A 16201-nucleotide genomic window follows, 5' to 3' on the forward strand; every position below is an offset into this window, starting at 1 on the left:
TAGTTCAGAGAACAAATAGAGAAGCCCAAATCTATAGACAGAAGGAGGAAAAGACGATTAATGTACACTGAGAATTAATCTGAGAGCATTGCTCATCTGATCATCCAATTGATGGCTCCAGGTAAATCCGTTAAAACAAAAAGAGAGAGAGAGAGAGAGAGCAAGGGAGAGAGAGAGCAATAGAGAGAGAGAGAGAGAGAGAGAGAGACAGACAGACAGACAGCCATAGGAGGTAAGCAGATCTGCTAAAGATGTGAGACAAAAATCTGGAGCACACAGACAGAGGATGGTTATCTCAAAGCAGCTCTGCCTCTGAAGCTAAATACAGTCTATCAAACTTGGAGACCTTCATTATTCCCTGAAGTATTCCTGTTTCTGTCCGCTGCGCCATAACGTAAGACATAGATGTAACATTTCTTGCCTCTAACGTCCTAATTTGTGTCTGAGAAATGTATATGGATAAACAGAAGAGCAAAGGACTGCAGACATAGTGGACTCCTGTCTGTTTTGCAGGTTCAGTATTTGCAGGTTTTCCTATTTACAATTGTTTTGTCTTTCTGTATAGCACAACTCCAACTAATTTGCAGAAAGTTTCCGGTGACACTTTATTTGAAGGGGTGAGCATAAGACTGACATGACACTGTCATAAACATGACATAACTCCTGTCATGAACATAAAGAAGTCTTTATGAATGTTTATGACAATTGTCATAAAGTGTCATTCAGTAAATAATGACACTTTTTATGCAAAGTTGCTCTAAAAGTTGCATTAAAAGTCCATTACAAGAGCCAAATTTGCATGATTTTGTAAATTATGATAATTTAATGCGAAGTTGGCATTTTTAATGGACTTTCAATGCAACTTTTAGAGCAACTTTGCATTAAAAGTGTCATTATTTACCGAATGACACTTCATGACAGGAGTTATGTCATGTTTATGACAGTGTCATGTCAGTCTTATGCACACCCCTTCAAATAAAGTGTTACCAAGTTTCCTTTTTACAAAAAAAAGTGCTTTTTTTTGTAAAGCATATCTAAAATATTCAGAAGAAAATGCAGCTTGTGAAGATGACATACCTAGAAATGATGCTACTTCACTCCTTCTTGACTGCCATTTGCAAAGCAGCCAATCCACAGGCGCCATTTATGTTTCTTGGCTTTGATTGGTTGCAGCCAAGATAAGGAAGGCGGCAGATGTTAGCTGCATATATGGAGGTACATTTGGTGTTCAAACTATTGAAAAAGACAACCAGCCTGTACAGTGGCCAGTGAAATGTTTAGCAATCATTCCTTGGACAATGCTTCAAAAGCAAAAAAAAAAATTGACTCACCTATGACACAAAAAAAGCTACGATGACAAAACCTTGACTCCACGTTGTCACGCTCTGTGTTGCTGTTGGGCGGCGGAGTTGTGATTTACGCCCTGTGACTCTGGCAGAGCGTCTGCACTTCAATTTCACAGCAGAGCAGAACATAATAAAACAGTTTCTATTTGCGTAGATTGTTTTTTCATTGGTGTCTTAATCAAATTCAAAAAGAACCATTAAATCATTTACTGGATGGCAACAAATGGAAACGTAGCCCACGGTCAGGGCCAAGTAATAACCAGTGATCAGGTTTGTTTGTTGGTTTATAACTACAAATTACACAGATGCACTGATTCACAGGAGGGGGATAAACATCTTAGAATGAGACAATATCTAGGGTAGAGTCACTGTACTGTATAGCAGGTTGACATTCACCACCAAGAGCATTAACCTCCATCACTTTGCACTGTTATTGTTAACAGAAATCACCTGTTTTGCATGTCATTAGCAGAGTCATCAAGAGTGTAGACGCTAAAACAAAATGCTGGGGAGATAAACATGATGTATTACTGGAATGGAACAGTTATTATTGATTAATTTCTAGCAGGTTTATTGTCTCCACCGTGTAGGTGTTCAGAAAAGCAATAAGCTGATATGACTTGCTGAAATTTTGAAGTTAAACACTTCATCACAACACAGTCTGTAATGGCAATTGCAAATCAGAGAGAAAAGTCATTTCACCTCCTTGTCGTGTAGTTCGGTCTGCGCTGAAACCCCTGATAATATTACCTTTCAGCTGCTTTTGATGGCTTGTGCTGTTATTCCACTGCAAACAGACGAGAACTAACCACTGATTTCCATGGCTGTGCAGGCACAGCGTGAAAGCGGTGACAGGAGTCTGAATTCGAGGGACAGAGAAAACATGGAAGAAAGTGTTCTGGGTAGAAGGCACAGACGTTGACATTTCAACCCATATGCAAAATAATGCACGTAGAGGAAAAGCATGCCACGCTCATTGAGAAACATGGCAGTGACAGCATCATGCTTTGTGGAGAATTTTGCTCAGCAGAGATCGGGAAGCTGGTCCCAGTTGAAGGAAGATTGAGTGTAGCAAAAGACTTTGACATTTATTTGGATGCTCACCTGTCATCTGGGAAGCAGCACTTTTCTCACAGACAGAGGTACAATCTGCGATATTTTATTTAGTCAAAGGTTTTATTGGGTCTAGCAGTCTTTACTTGAGAGAGTTAGACAGGAAAGTGGGAAATGAGAGAGCGGGAAGACATGTGGCAAAGGTCATTGGGCTGGGACTCGAACCTGTGATGTCCCCGTTGAGGACTGAGGGATGGGTTGGTCCAAGACTACATAATTTTGGCCCCAATAATCCCAAAATAACTGCCTTACAGTAATTGACAAATATCTTTGCAGAGGCTGAAATCACACAGCAGTGCCTGCAAAATGCAAGATTTCTCATTTATTTACAGGAATTACCGCATAGGTACGTAGCAGAACAAAGTCCCTCCCTTTCCCAAGTTATGGATCAGTTTACAATCCATTGGAAAATCACTCAGAGTTGTGTCTTGGAAGATTCCACACAACATCACATGAGAAAGTCACATTCTACTGTCTGTCTAACATCCAAGACGTTAGTTTGGTTAACTGTGGACTGGAAGACGATGGGGATCTGCAGCATTGTCATTTGGCTGTGGGCTGTGAACGCAGGATGACCTTTCTGAACACAATGCAACAATATTTTCTCATCGTCCACAATCGACTGGTTTCAATCAAACAATATTCACGTTAGAATTGTCTAGTCAAAGTCCAGACTTAAACCAGCTTCATAGTGTACCGCTATTATTTAGTTGGTCTGACACCGAAAGATTTGTGAACCACACACACTTTTTGTGGTAAATGTGTAGGCGCAGGAGGCTGGTGGACTACCTCACCCACAGGACCCAAGGTGATGGCTGAGCACAGATGCTCCTGGGAAGGTTTGGCTCACAACAGCTGTGAGGTAATGTACAGAACCTTCAGTCAAGATCGTAACCAGGTTGCTTGAACAGTGTACAGAACCAGTGCAGACTGCAAGCCCTGAGGTAACAGCTCAGTGGAGAATGGCTGGTCTATGACTTCATGAGATGACAAACAAGTGAAAGCTTTAACCAAGCAGACAGTGTGACGGTTAACAAACTAGACAAGAACGGGTTAGTAACAGCAACCTCGAAAAAGAAGGAACACAGAAATACTAACAGTGCAGAAAAAAACAGAGTAGAAAGTGACTCAGTGGAACTGAGAGCCATCGGAGCTCTGCTGGTTTTGACCCCCAAACTGTGGGAGAGAGCATCCGGCAGATTCCAGAAAAATGTTGCGTATCAATGATTTACTGTGTTTTCTTCTTTCATTGAGATTTTTCGATGGTTTTGGGAGAGGTTTTGGAGTGGCTATGAAAACACTGTCAAAACAACTTCAGGTGCTGAATCTTGCACCTCTGACAACTACTTTTAAACTCTTCAATAAAAACATAGCTAATGTGTTTTCCTTTACATTTGAACCTACCGTTATAAAGCCCGTATCGGTGGGCGTTTGCGCCCGAGCCTGCTCTCTTTGATCGTTCATCAACCTCTGCCAGGAAGCAGTGGGAAATTGCTTCCCCTCTTCAGACGAACCGTAGAGGCCACTGAGCTTCTCTTTCGCCGTATTACTCACCTAAAACAAACAAATGTGAGCCAATTACACAACAAACTATCTATGTTCAGAGCCAGGCAGGTTGAAATAAAAACCAAATTTAAACTGCAGGGAAGAAAGACCAGAACTAGAAGGTTCTGATCTTGAACAGAAGTAAAGTATAAGTGTGATTGACCTATTATTTCTTATATCTCTCTTTATACAAGCTTCAATGCCCAAGTCTTTACTTTTTACAATTGCTTTATTATAAGCATTATTATAAAATATATGATAATAAATAAATATTATAAAGATGAAGTTTTATTTTTTTTGTATTTTTGTATGTATATTGCCAATATAAAATAGTAATTATGATCATAGTGATGACTAAATTGATTGCTAAAGATGCATAAAATGTTTCAAATGAAATCATCTTTTCTTGCAGATGCATAATTTCACACTTCACAAATATGTAACCTTTGGGTTTAGTGGATGTGTTCAGTGGATGAAAACAAATCATGTTCAGAAATGAGTTTTATCATAATAAACTATTCATTTTTACAGCCCCCCCCCCCATTCACCAGTATGACATCACCCAGTATGTTCCTAAAAAAAATGAACAATGTCGAAGAATAGAGAGAGGAAACTTTGATTATTCACAGCTCACTCGTTTCTTAAACTTCAGCAGGTCTGAGAGCCGAGGAACATTTGAGTTTCTTTGTCGACTTTGCCATGACGTTTAGGCAAAGTCATGGTTCACGGTCTTGATCTCTGGGTCACAATCCGGGTACCAAGTCGTGACCCAGAGATCACGACTTGGTACTTTTCTGGTAAAGTCTGCTGCATTTTTATCTGAGATGACATTTGAAGGGAAACGGGCACCCACAGCATCACAGATCTTCTTCTATATATAACAGTAAACAAAGTGCAGTTTTCTACAAAGCTATATTTAGTTTTACACCACCTATCTGAAGCTAATCCTTGACCAAAGCACATGCTTGAGAGGAAAGTCCTGGTAGTGCTCACCAGACATGCTTACTTTTGTGATAGTTATGATAGAAAAGGCTTTTTTTTAGCATCACTCCCATCACAAGCAAACAAAAWAACTGAGTGGCATGTCGATGGTGTTTTATGGTTGAGACTTGGTGCTTTCAAGATGTCACTCTTTTGCCGCTATGCTCTAACAGTCAGACCTGAAGATACTTTTGATATGCTCTACATATCAAACATAAAATCTGACTTTGTAATTTGACGCCTTGAAATTGGGGCTCTGTTTCTTTAAGAAGCTCCTATTCCTCCTGACACTCCACTTTCATCACAACAATGCTTCTCCTTACGCTATTAACATCTGTTCTCTGGAACGCTGGACTGAGAAGTAGCTCCTATAATGAGCTCAGCAGGTGCACAGTTCCACCAGGTGTTTGCTAATTGCTGCTGCTGCTAGTCTGGAGGAGCTGAGTCGGGGAGGCGTGAGGCGGAAGCTCGATTAGTGACTGTGGCTCAAAGGAAGAGCATGTTCAGGCATGCCGAATGGTTGCCGAGGGAGATTAAAGGATTTCTCAAACATGCATGAAAGAATCAAACCAACACTCTCTTTTATGTTTGTGATGAGGGAATAACATTATAACATGATGTAAGGCTCAAAATAGTCAATTTTACATTAAAAAAAAACCTTTTTAAATAATTCCACGTTGTGCTTAGGATAAAACCACATGAACACAAGTCTTCCAGTCAGAGTTCAGAACGAACCTCAGAATTGACCAGAAATGTAAGCAAATCAAAAAAACAAAATCAATAAAAAAACTGCACTGAAGCAGTTTCATACAGCACGAATGTGATAACTCTGAAGAAAACTGCAGAAGAAAAATACAGAGAGCCACACAGGCCCCTTTCACACAGTGGGGTGCTTTATCACTTGGCTTGGGAGCTAGACAAAAAGATTGCGTTCTGGGCGTGTTGCATAGTCCTGGCGTATCTGCGACTTCCTGCTCCCCTTGTACACAACCATGCCTAAAAGTACACACACATAAATTACACTGCGGCAAAATCAATACATTCTCAGTTGACCGGCCATGATGTCAGCAGCACAAATGTCTCTTCCCTCGACTTCCTCCCCCAACCTCCCTCCCAGTAGGCGTAACTGTGTGCCTGTGTGTGTCGGTGGTAACTCCCTCTGAGGAGTGTGTGCTTCCCAACTGTGCTGCTATGTGGCCAGATTGAGATGAAGCTGAGTGCAACTGCAAAGAGTAGGTGGTTTCAGCTACAAAAAAAAAAAAAAAAAGTCGTGGTTGTTTAGTACAAAGTGGTTTTTCTCTGTCTCTTCACCGAAAGTCATACAAAGTAATGTTAAATATTTTGAGACGATGTGCAACTTTACAGTGGACGCCGGCTCTCGACTTCAAATTCTCTCCGCTCATATCAACTGCAGGTTGTGCCTCATTAATTAGAATCGTTACAAAGCTAATTTATGCTGGTAGTTTAATTAAAAATAGGAAACGTCTAATATTTATTTTTTGTTAACTCTGAAGGTTATGGAAAAAATGCTTATGAAAGCCCGATAGTGGGTTTCAGAGAAAATTGAATATGATATAAAGTCAATAAAGGAGGCTTTTAAATACAAAAAAGCTTTGTAATGGCCTGTATAATAGGACAGACTGCTGACTTTAAAGATGTTAAGCAGACAGTCAATGACACTCTTAACAATGCGGCTCAGACCAAAAAAGATGATTAGAAATGAAGCTTGTTATTCAATTTGCTGCATCCAGACATGTTAAGTTGAAGTTGTGATGATGGAAACTTGTAGGCAAAGGTGCAAGTTCAGACCTGAAGAGACTGAACTTTTTAATTTGTCCAAAATCTTCTAAGTTTTTAAAACAAAATCTTCAATTTTTTACAGACTGCAGAAAAACACAGCTGGACCTTGCATTTTTTTAAGTGACAAATTAGGACAACATTCATAGCAAATTTCAGAATCGCTCACGTGTCCAAACTGTTAAACTTTTTGGAGTTTCCTTTTTCATTTTCCAACCAAACTTGGCCATTGCTGACACTGACACAAGCAAAGGTGCTTCAATACCGATCTGACCAATTGCGTTCTGAATCTGGCTTCTGGCTTTGTTTTACATTGAGTGTGTGTTGGAAGTTCCAAGAATTCTGGGCCGACCTCGTGGAAGTTAAATCTGCTCCTTCAGAGGACCATTAGTCAGATTGTTAGTTCTTATCTGTCCAAACAGAGACTCTGGCTGAGTCCCTTGCCTGCCAGGAATTTCTCGTACAACACCTTATTTGGTGTTGAACCAGCACAACATAACACATTCCTTTTCAGTAAAACATAAATTAATGTGAATTAACACAACTTTTAACTATTAACATAATTATATTCCTCAACAAAGTGCACCAAAACAAAGAAAAAAACCTGACATGGAACAAGGTCAAAGTAAAGCATCTTAAAATTCAGGATGCTAATATCAATAAAGCTTAAGCAACAATTCAAATAGCTCTTTTATCCATTTTCAAGTTTTTCCATGTTGTACAACAATATCATTCTAGTTATCACAGTTAACTATTACCAATACATCAGTAAACTAAAGAAATTAGTTCATATGTAGTAAAATGAAAAATGCATTTCAATCTAAAAGTGCCAAAGTACATCTATAACACTAAATTTAACATTCAGAATGTGGATTAGAAACCCACATTAGCTCTGACCTACAGAGAACAGAAAGTTCCTAAGTAAAAAGAGCGCATTACAGCACCATCACATTAACAATGTTGAAATATTAAATCATGTACTAATAGAAAAATAAGTAAAATTACATAGAAAAAATACAACATACACAATAATAATGATATCAAATTTACAATACAATTTTATTTTGTATTAAATTTCATCAGTTATTAGGTATTTTAGCCAATTTTTTGCGAATTTACTGGGCCAACAGCTGAGCGCGTGCGATTAATCACCAATGCTTCAATGCTACATGACTACAGGGGATTTTTCCGGGCGTCAGCTGTGAGAAGCTTTCTGAGATCTAATTTTAAAAAAAAACAAATTCACTATTTTGAATTATAAATTCTGCGATACTATATTAAACATTGTCTTACCAATTTCCAAGATTCTTTGTAGAATTAAACAAAATCTTACAAGCAATTTACGGAACAACCGTCAGCTCTAAGCTGGTGTTAGACAGACATAACCTGAGCTAAATCTCAGCACCGCAGTTAAAGGGGCGGGACAATCAACCTGATTGGCTGATGTGAAATCAGACTGTGCCAGTTATTGGTCGTTTAATCCGTCACTAAAAGTAATCACTAAAAAGATATTTCACAGGTTTTAAAGATTTTTAACACTTACACTAGCGCAGTAAGATTGTTACGATAGTTTCAGAGTTTTTCTTCAAAATGTTATTTAATTTTTTGCACTAAAGTTTCTCAACCCAAACTCAACAAATATTTAATTTTGACTTGCTCTGAAATGTAAATTGTTTTGCACTTTATTTAGAAATAAATACACACAAATCTGCTCTGTTTTTCTATTGTTTCGGTTTGTTACGTAAATATGTCATCAAACTATTTTGTAGACAAATATTGACTTTGTCCAAATTTTATTAGAAGATTTAACCAATTAAATAAAAGGAAAAACCGAGAAAATACCGATACTGTATTTAATTGTTATCGACTCCAAAATACGCAGTATGGCACATCTCTAGCCTATTATCGAACCGATATCGATAGTTTAATGACCATGCTATTTCTGTTTCTAACATTCATAAACCCCTTAAAGAATCTGAGGTTTTGAGAGACTGTTCAATTCTATTATTTCTAAGCAAACGCCGTTACTCCTAACTCGCAACAAAATGTCATCTCAAAGCACTTTACAAGACCAAAAGACATAACATATAATCAAATCACGCCAATTGAGTCACACAAATCAATTTTAATCATATAGTGACCATCAATGATTCCATTTGATTTTCTTGATAAAGAATTAAAATGACACATTCCGCGTTCATTCCGCGTCAGAGTTGCCTAATAATACAACTAAGAGCTGCACTTAGAGCCCCAGCTGCTTCTAAAGCCCCAGTGGGAATATTACTGTGGCATTTAAATGGAGCTCGTTCTGCTATTTTCACTTTAACCTCGCATACATTTCTAAAATACCATTTCTGACGTAAATAAAACAAATCTGGTGTCTCGCGGCGTCTCTTCTAATCCCCAGACTTCTCGTTGCCCTGTAGGTTTTTTATCACTCATCTGGAGCAGCTGATGCTCCGATTCAGCATCATGCCTGCCTCTGTCGGACTGAACCACCCCCACTTCTACTTGCGTACCCACTCTTTGTGTCTGTGTGCATGCCCCCCCCCCCCCTCCCTACTAGCTCTCTCTCTCTCTCTCTGTCTCTCTCTCTCTCTCTTTCTGCTGGAACGCACGTCCAGGGATCACACTCACGCTTTCTCCGTCTTTGCTGCTGCAGAACGGACCGTAAAGCTTCGGGCTGCTTCTTCTTCTTCTTCTTCTTTTTCCTTCCTCCTTCATCACCAGAGCGGGACTCCTAGTGCGGTAAGAGAAGTGTAATATATCTTCAGTTTGCGTGTGTGTGTGTGTGTGTGTGTGTGTGTGNTGTGTGTGTGTGTGTGTGTGTGTGTGTGTGTGTGTGTGTGTGCGTGTGTGTGCGTGTGCGTGTGCGTGTGTTGAAGCTGAACGCTCGCTGGGAGGGTTCCTTCACTTGTGGGACGCGCACCTAAGTCACATGTTGCCACGTTGGTCGGGGTTGCAAATATCCAAAGAGAGAGAGAAAACAAAAAAAAACAAACAAAAAAACAGAGCATGTAACTACGAGTCCAGTGTGAATCTCATAGAGTTGCTGCTTTGGACCGTCTGACCCAGATGGTTGCTGGTTGCACCCCATTCAAAGTGACAGGAGAACCAGAGGCTGATCGGAAGGGGAGCGAGGCGTGGTGGTGGGATTCGGGTGTAATTGTTGCAGGTCCGGTGTTGTGATGCATAACAGCGGCAGCAGCTGAGGCAGACCGGACAGCTGTTGAGCAGGGAGCGGGATCAGGAGCACCTTTTAGGTGGGATCCATATGTTGGTGGATCCGGAGCTTCCGAGCTGATCCGCTCAGAGCAGGTTGGTGCACGGTGCCAAGCACACACACCCCTACACACAGAGAGAGGCAGCTGCTGCTGCTGCTGCTGCTGGTGGTAGTGGTGTGTGTGTGTGCGTGTGTGTGAGAATGCGTGTGGGTAGTGGGCGTCTATTCACTGTCATCTCAACGGCGGGGTCTGCGAACGGGATTGGTGAAAGTGATAGGGTGTGCGGCAGTCAGCTATGCCTGTCAATGAATAAATAAATAAATAAATAAATAAATAAATAAATAAATAAATAAATAAATAATACCGCGTGCGTGAGTGTGTATGCCGCGCGCGAGGGAATGTGTTTTGAGTTTTTAATTTCCACCACAAAGCGATTTTGGTTTGAAAGAAAAACTAACAAAAATATATGGAAACCATTTTTCTGTTCGTTTGCTTTTACTCGTTAACTTAATTGGATGCTAGTTAGAAACACAAAAAGACGTGGAGATGGAGGAAAGATGAATCAAACGAGGGAGAGAGAGAGAGAGAGAGAGAGAGAGAGAGAGAGAGAGATGGCGCCCTACACCAGAGCTTTTCTGAGTTATTTGATTTATCGCCTCTCCAATGCGCACTGACGCACACAGCTCTGGGAGCCCCCCGCTTTTAATACTTGTCATCTTCACCGACTGATGAAGATCACGTCGCACTGAAGGCCGGCGACCTATGATGGCCGCCGGGAACGCACCTTCTCACTCACTCCCCCACCCCTCCTCAACCCCCCCGCTTCCCGCAACCTCCTACCCCGGCGGGCCCCCACGGGGGGCCAAACACACGGTGTTTAGTCATGGACGATTATTACCGTCGCGAAAATGTTCATCATCGCCTGATGCGATTTGACTGAAGCGAGCCGGTGGGCATCGGGTGCAGATCTGCACGGCCGCTGAGGGATCGGGATTTCATTTCTGCCTCAGAGTCACACCACAAGTTGTAAAAAGTCGTTTATGCTCTTCGTTGTGATTGATGCGTGCATTACTCATTCCGCCGGTGCGGGCGAAGGGGAGGATAGCGGGAGGCTTTTCGGGACGTGTGCCAGAGTATGAACAGGCTTCACAGGAAATGCCGTGACTGGACAGTTTTTCAACGGATTCTCTTTAAAGAAGTGATTTTCATTAAACGCCAGGGCCATATTTAGGAAGCTGTGAGCCCTGTGGGCTGTGGTACCCACTGGAGAGATGTGGGAAAAGTAATTTACCCTCCAAGTCAAATCAATCAAATCCATACCATTTGATCTGCGCTCACAGTCCTTAGGTCTAATTTACTAAGCCGACATTTAACAATTATGTTTTAATCTTTTAGCTCGCAAATCTGCACACCAAACGCTGTTTCCAACTGCTTTTAATTGTTCTATAAAGTGTGGTATTTAGAATTAAACTTGCATATTCATAGCCTGAGCATATTTTGTAAAGTCCACCGAGACAATATTTGTTGTGAAGTGGCAATATACAAATGAACTGAAATTAATTAAAGAGCTTTGGTTTAGAATTTGTTTCCTGTCATCCAAGAAGTTTGTCTCTGACAGAAAATGAGGCAGACATCTCCCAAAAGTGTCACTTTTGGCCTCTTTTATGATCAGTTCAGCAGCTGTACATCTTGTTCTGGATGTACAGCTTGTTCTTGTTCATCTCTCTCATATATATATATTTTGAGGGCCCCATGACCCTCAAACTACTTCCTGTCGTCTTCTTCGTCATTTCCACCAGAAGTAACATTAAGTTGTTGATCGCATGACTTGTGTGATCAACAAGTGTTTCCATTGCAGTTTTACCAAATAATACACACATTTCAATACAGCCCCCCAAAAAAGAAAGAATAAACCTTAAACTAACACAAAAATGCTTTATTGAAAAACCTTTTTTTCTTTCTCCAAACACTGACATGTTTCCATGAAGCAAATTCTAATTTTAACATTTGGAAGTGCGGCTACTGAAACGAAACCAAAGTCGCTGTGAGCGTTTGTCTAGAGCTGATCCATCATGTCTGACATGTTTAAGGTCAATAGCTTTGTCAGAATTTGGGCGATGACATCATTGCTGTGATTCAGTTATACACACTGGTTATTTACAAGCAAACAAACACCTATAAAAACAAAAAAATGTTAGCTGATAAAAGTATAGTTTTGGGAACATACAAAAAATGGCCAATTCGCAAAACATCCACTAAACAAATCGAACCCTGGTGTGAATTTTTCAACTTCTCAACATCGTCAATGTCTAATTTGGCCTCATCTTTATATTTTTAATTCTTCTCTGTGTCCTTGACTCAGTGTTAATAACCACCTCCTCCTCTTTGTCTACCATAACCACTAAGCCCATCTCCGTCATCATCATCATCATTACTTTCAGCAGCAGCAGTGGCGGCATTATCTGCAATTTCGGGCAAACCATTGTTTAACTATGGGACGAGAGCCAAATTGTCTCCCCTCCTCTCGTTTCCTCTCCTCCCTTGTCGCTGTCAGGTTTGAGAAATGAGACGCCGTCTGAAGACAGAGGTCTAAAAATGCCCCCAGTTCACAGACATCTTGTTCATAAATCTTCTGTTGGGGGCGGTAGGCGAATGAGCAGTCCCCTGGAGTCTGACGTGATGCTCACACTCTGACACGTCGCCAGAGATGCAACCGAGATTACAAATGTATTTCGGATTCCTAAATAGAGGTTTCGAGTTCACTTCAGTTCATTCATAGAGAGCCAAAGCGTAACCAGATATCAACTCACTGCTCCGCTGTACAAACAAATCTGATCCATATGCAGCCACTGTCCGCTCAAATTCAAATGAATCAATTTTGATTCAAAATGTATGACTGGCAGAAAATTGTCCGAGGAAGTCCAGATGATTGCATCAAGTTGTAGTAGATTTTCACCGAACAGTTCCCCATAAAGCTTAAAAAATGAGCCCCTCACCAAGCTGCTCGTAAATTACTGGAGACATGTGAGTGTCGGTAAGCTAAGCCGGTACTGCAGAACCAACCCATGCTGGGAGTGGATCTCAGCAGGGTTGATACAGAATGTTACTCATAAAACAGGAGCTGTGCATCTACAATGCTGAACGGTAAAACTCATCTCTGGCGTATGATGCTTTATTGATTTTGTTCTGTTTTCATGGGTCACCGTTATCAAGGATTGGCTAAAATCCAGAGGCTTTATGTCTGTCTGAGCAGTTCTTGTGCAATTTTTCCAATATGTGCAAAATGGTGAGAAATGGTTTGTATGTTGCGCCCCTCGTCCACTTGGCTCAAAAACCCTCTGGTAGTAAGGCAAACACCAGCCTTTTTAGGGCGGCCCTACCCCGAGGTTCACCTTAGGCTGGTTTGCTTAACTCTCCTTATTTCCTTTTTTCTTTTATAAATTGTGTAGATCTGGACAGAAGTGTCCAAGTCCTGACTTTTGTGTTTTGTGACAGAGGCTACAGACTTTGCAGCAATCCTTTATTCTGAGAAAGCAGAGGACGTCTTATTGGGGATGCAGTAGAAGTGGAATGAAACAATTCCCTTTGGGCTCTGCAATATGGAGTTAAAGTTTTATCACAATATTTTGCAGTACCATTGTTATAATGATAAAAGTGACAATAAGAACTATTTATTACATCTCTTTTAGGTGTAATAAAAGAGGTGTATTTCTGCTGTGTGTCACAGCAATTATAGTCCCACAAACACAATCAATGCTCTTGAGAAATGTAACAAATTTGTATCGTGCTCCTTTAGGACACCAGTCATGTAAAGACGTGTGATAATTGTACCACTAAACTACAAAACAGTAACTCTATTTTCAAATTTATTGGTATTTATTTATACTGTAATTGAACAAACTATGGAGAAAATAGTAAAACTATCAACCCTGACAATATGGATGGCTTTGGTGGGTTTCAAACATCATTCATTGGAATTTATCGTGATAATAAATCAAATTTCTTATCATGATAAGAAATTTATCTCGATAAATGATACGATAAATGCCCAACCCGCAGATTCTTTGGTCTAGTGTCACTTTCTATGATAAAGAAAACCAGTTAAAACAGTTAATGCCAGCCATAACTTTATTGGTGGCTTATTCTTCAAGGGAAAATCTTTACTTTAAATATTTTTATTTTATTTTATTTTTTTTGTATTAACCAAAAAAAGAAAATGTTTAAAGAAATGCCAAGATGTATTCTAGGAGAAAATGGGTCAAATATGTTTATGTAAGAAACGAACACAGAAAATAAGAAAATGTGTGAGATAGTCTAATAAAGTAAAATAAGTATGATCAGCTTACTGCCCTGTGCTTACATTTACAACGGCAGAAATATGAGACTGCAGTCTACCTTTAGAAGGCTGTACGTTTTTGCTGCGTCCGTCTCTATTTTAAGTCTTTTCACTGTGATTACACATTTTGATTTTGCTTTGTTGTTTGCTTCGCTTCGCTTTGTTCAACCTTGAAAAGTAACTGTTAAGATTAGGAGCTCCAACAACATGATAGGGACTGGAAGTGGAACGTCATGAACAAAGAGAAGACAATTAAATGTGTGATCAATAAACACACCTGGCGTACATCTAGACAGCAAGTCACAATTATGGCAGCTAGGGAGAAACAGATAAAAAGAAAAGTATTTATACTGACTTTGTGTGTGTATGTGTGATGTCATACTTACCTTCTGGGATAAATTAAGTCTCATGACAATTGCAAACATGACAACAGAAAGCTATTGCAGTTAATCATGAGAGTTGAACAGAGAAGGACAAAGTCGTAGATTTCGACTGGGTTTCGATTTTCGACTTTAGAGACTCGTCTGGCAAACTCTTGCTAAATGATATAAGTGGTTTAGGCCTGACCCTGCTTAAATGACAAGCTACTGTACTCTAAACATTGGAAGAGGAATGTAAAGAAGAAATTCTGAAGTTCCTTTTATAAAAATGAGTAAAGAACAGAGTCCACCACCAGCAGGTGCATTCTCCCAGCCCCACTGCTGTCAGCTGCGGCTACAATCCAGTAGACTAGATAAAGCCCCCTACCAGAACCTCTTCTCTGATTCAAATTACCAAAAAATATCGTGTTGGGTTTCCAACCAGGTAGTCCCACAGGATATAGCACCGACATTCTCAGATACTCAGTGATGCCTCCTACTTTACCTGCTGGATCTCCAGCACATACTGAGGATGGCAACTTTATGTCCTCTTGTTTGGAATGGTAAAGAGTTTTACATTTATACATAAGTGCACTTTTGCATCTATTTGTCTACCATACATGTTTTTCCTACAAACATGTTATGCCCAGCTGATATGTGCTTTACTGCTTCAGAGGGATTATTTGCACAACCTGCATGTTGTCTCCAGCTTAATGTGGTAGACTAACTTTAATTGCTGTTGTGCTGAGTCCCTGTTCCTGTGCTGCCATGATCTTTGCCTCTATACTGTCTTTTAGTTCAGCCTTCTGAAGACTGGCTGGAGCTTTTAATTTTAGCCATTTTCACAGATGCTATCCAGATGCATATCTTTCCATGTTGGTTCCAGGCACCCTAAAGATCCCAGTGCTATGAGATAATCCATCTGATTGGTCTCTGTGATGGTCCTAGTGAGTGTAATCCAGAGTTAACTTTCAGAGGGTACTGTGACGATGGCTCCATTGGGTGGAGTGCAGCAGTCACACATTGTTAACACCTGACTTGTTGCTTCAGTCCTGTATAAAAGTGAGAGGGGCTGTACTGCATGTTGCAAACATTAATAAATCATCATGTCCTTGGGTCCTTTTCACAGTTTTTATTTTTTGTTTTTTGTCAAAATCCCAAATCTAGGTTGTGAAAAAATGGGGGGTCGTTCGGGATTTGACCCTGGGACCTCTAGCACTCAGTTACCTCATGTATCTAATCTATAGGAATGGTAATAAATTCTACTTTTATACATTAGAACACGGTGCCAAAAGTAGATTGTAGGTCATTTTAACTGTTGGTCTTTAAAGCTTCCATAGGTCACACATCCTGCTGCATGGCCTCTTTCACCATCAGTTCAGCAGCTGTACATCTTGTTCTGTTCGCCCTCTTCTCATCAGAATGTCCTGATAGTCCAATGTCTGATGCGCACACTGTACAAAAAAAAAAACAAAAACAAAAAAACAAAACAAAAAAAAA

General features: G+C 40.2%; 1 protein-coding gene across 3 annotated transcripts in view; it reads left to right on the forward strand.

The window, feature by feature from the left end:
- Window positions 1–9446: 9446 nt before the first annotated feature.
- Window positions 9447–16201, forward strand: part of elfn2a (extracellular leucine-rich repeat and fibronectin type III domain containing 2a) — a 201963-nt gene continuing 195208 nt past the window's right edge. For all 3 annotated transcript variants that reach the window (XM_008435591.2, XM_017306845.1, XM_008435518.2), the window contains exon 1: window positions 9447–9530. The gene's annotated coding sequence lies outside the window, so the exon portion shown is untranslated. The remainder of the gene's footprint in view (window positions 9531–16201) is intronic.

This window comes from Poecilia reticulata, linkage group LG1, assembly GCF_000633615.1.
Source record: "Poecilia reticulata strain Guanapo linkage group LG1, Guppy_female_1.0+MT, whole genome shotgun sequence".
Classification (NCBI taxonomy): Eukaryota; Metazoa; Chordata; class Actinopteri; order Cyprinodontiformes; family Poeciliidae; genus Poecilia; species Poecilia reticulata.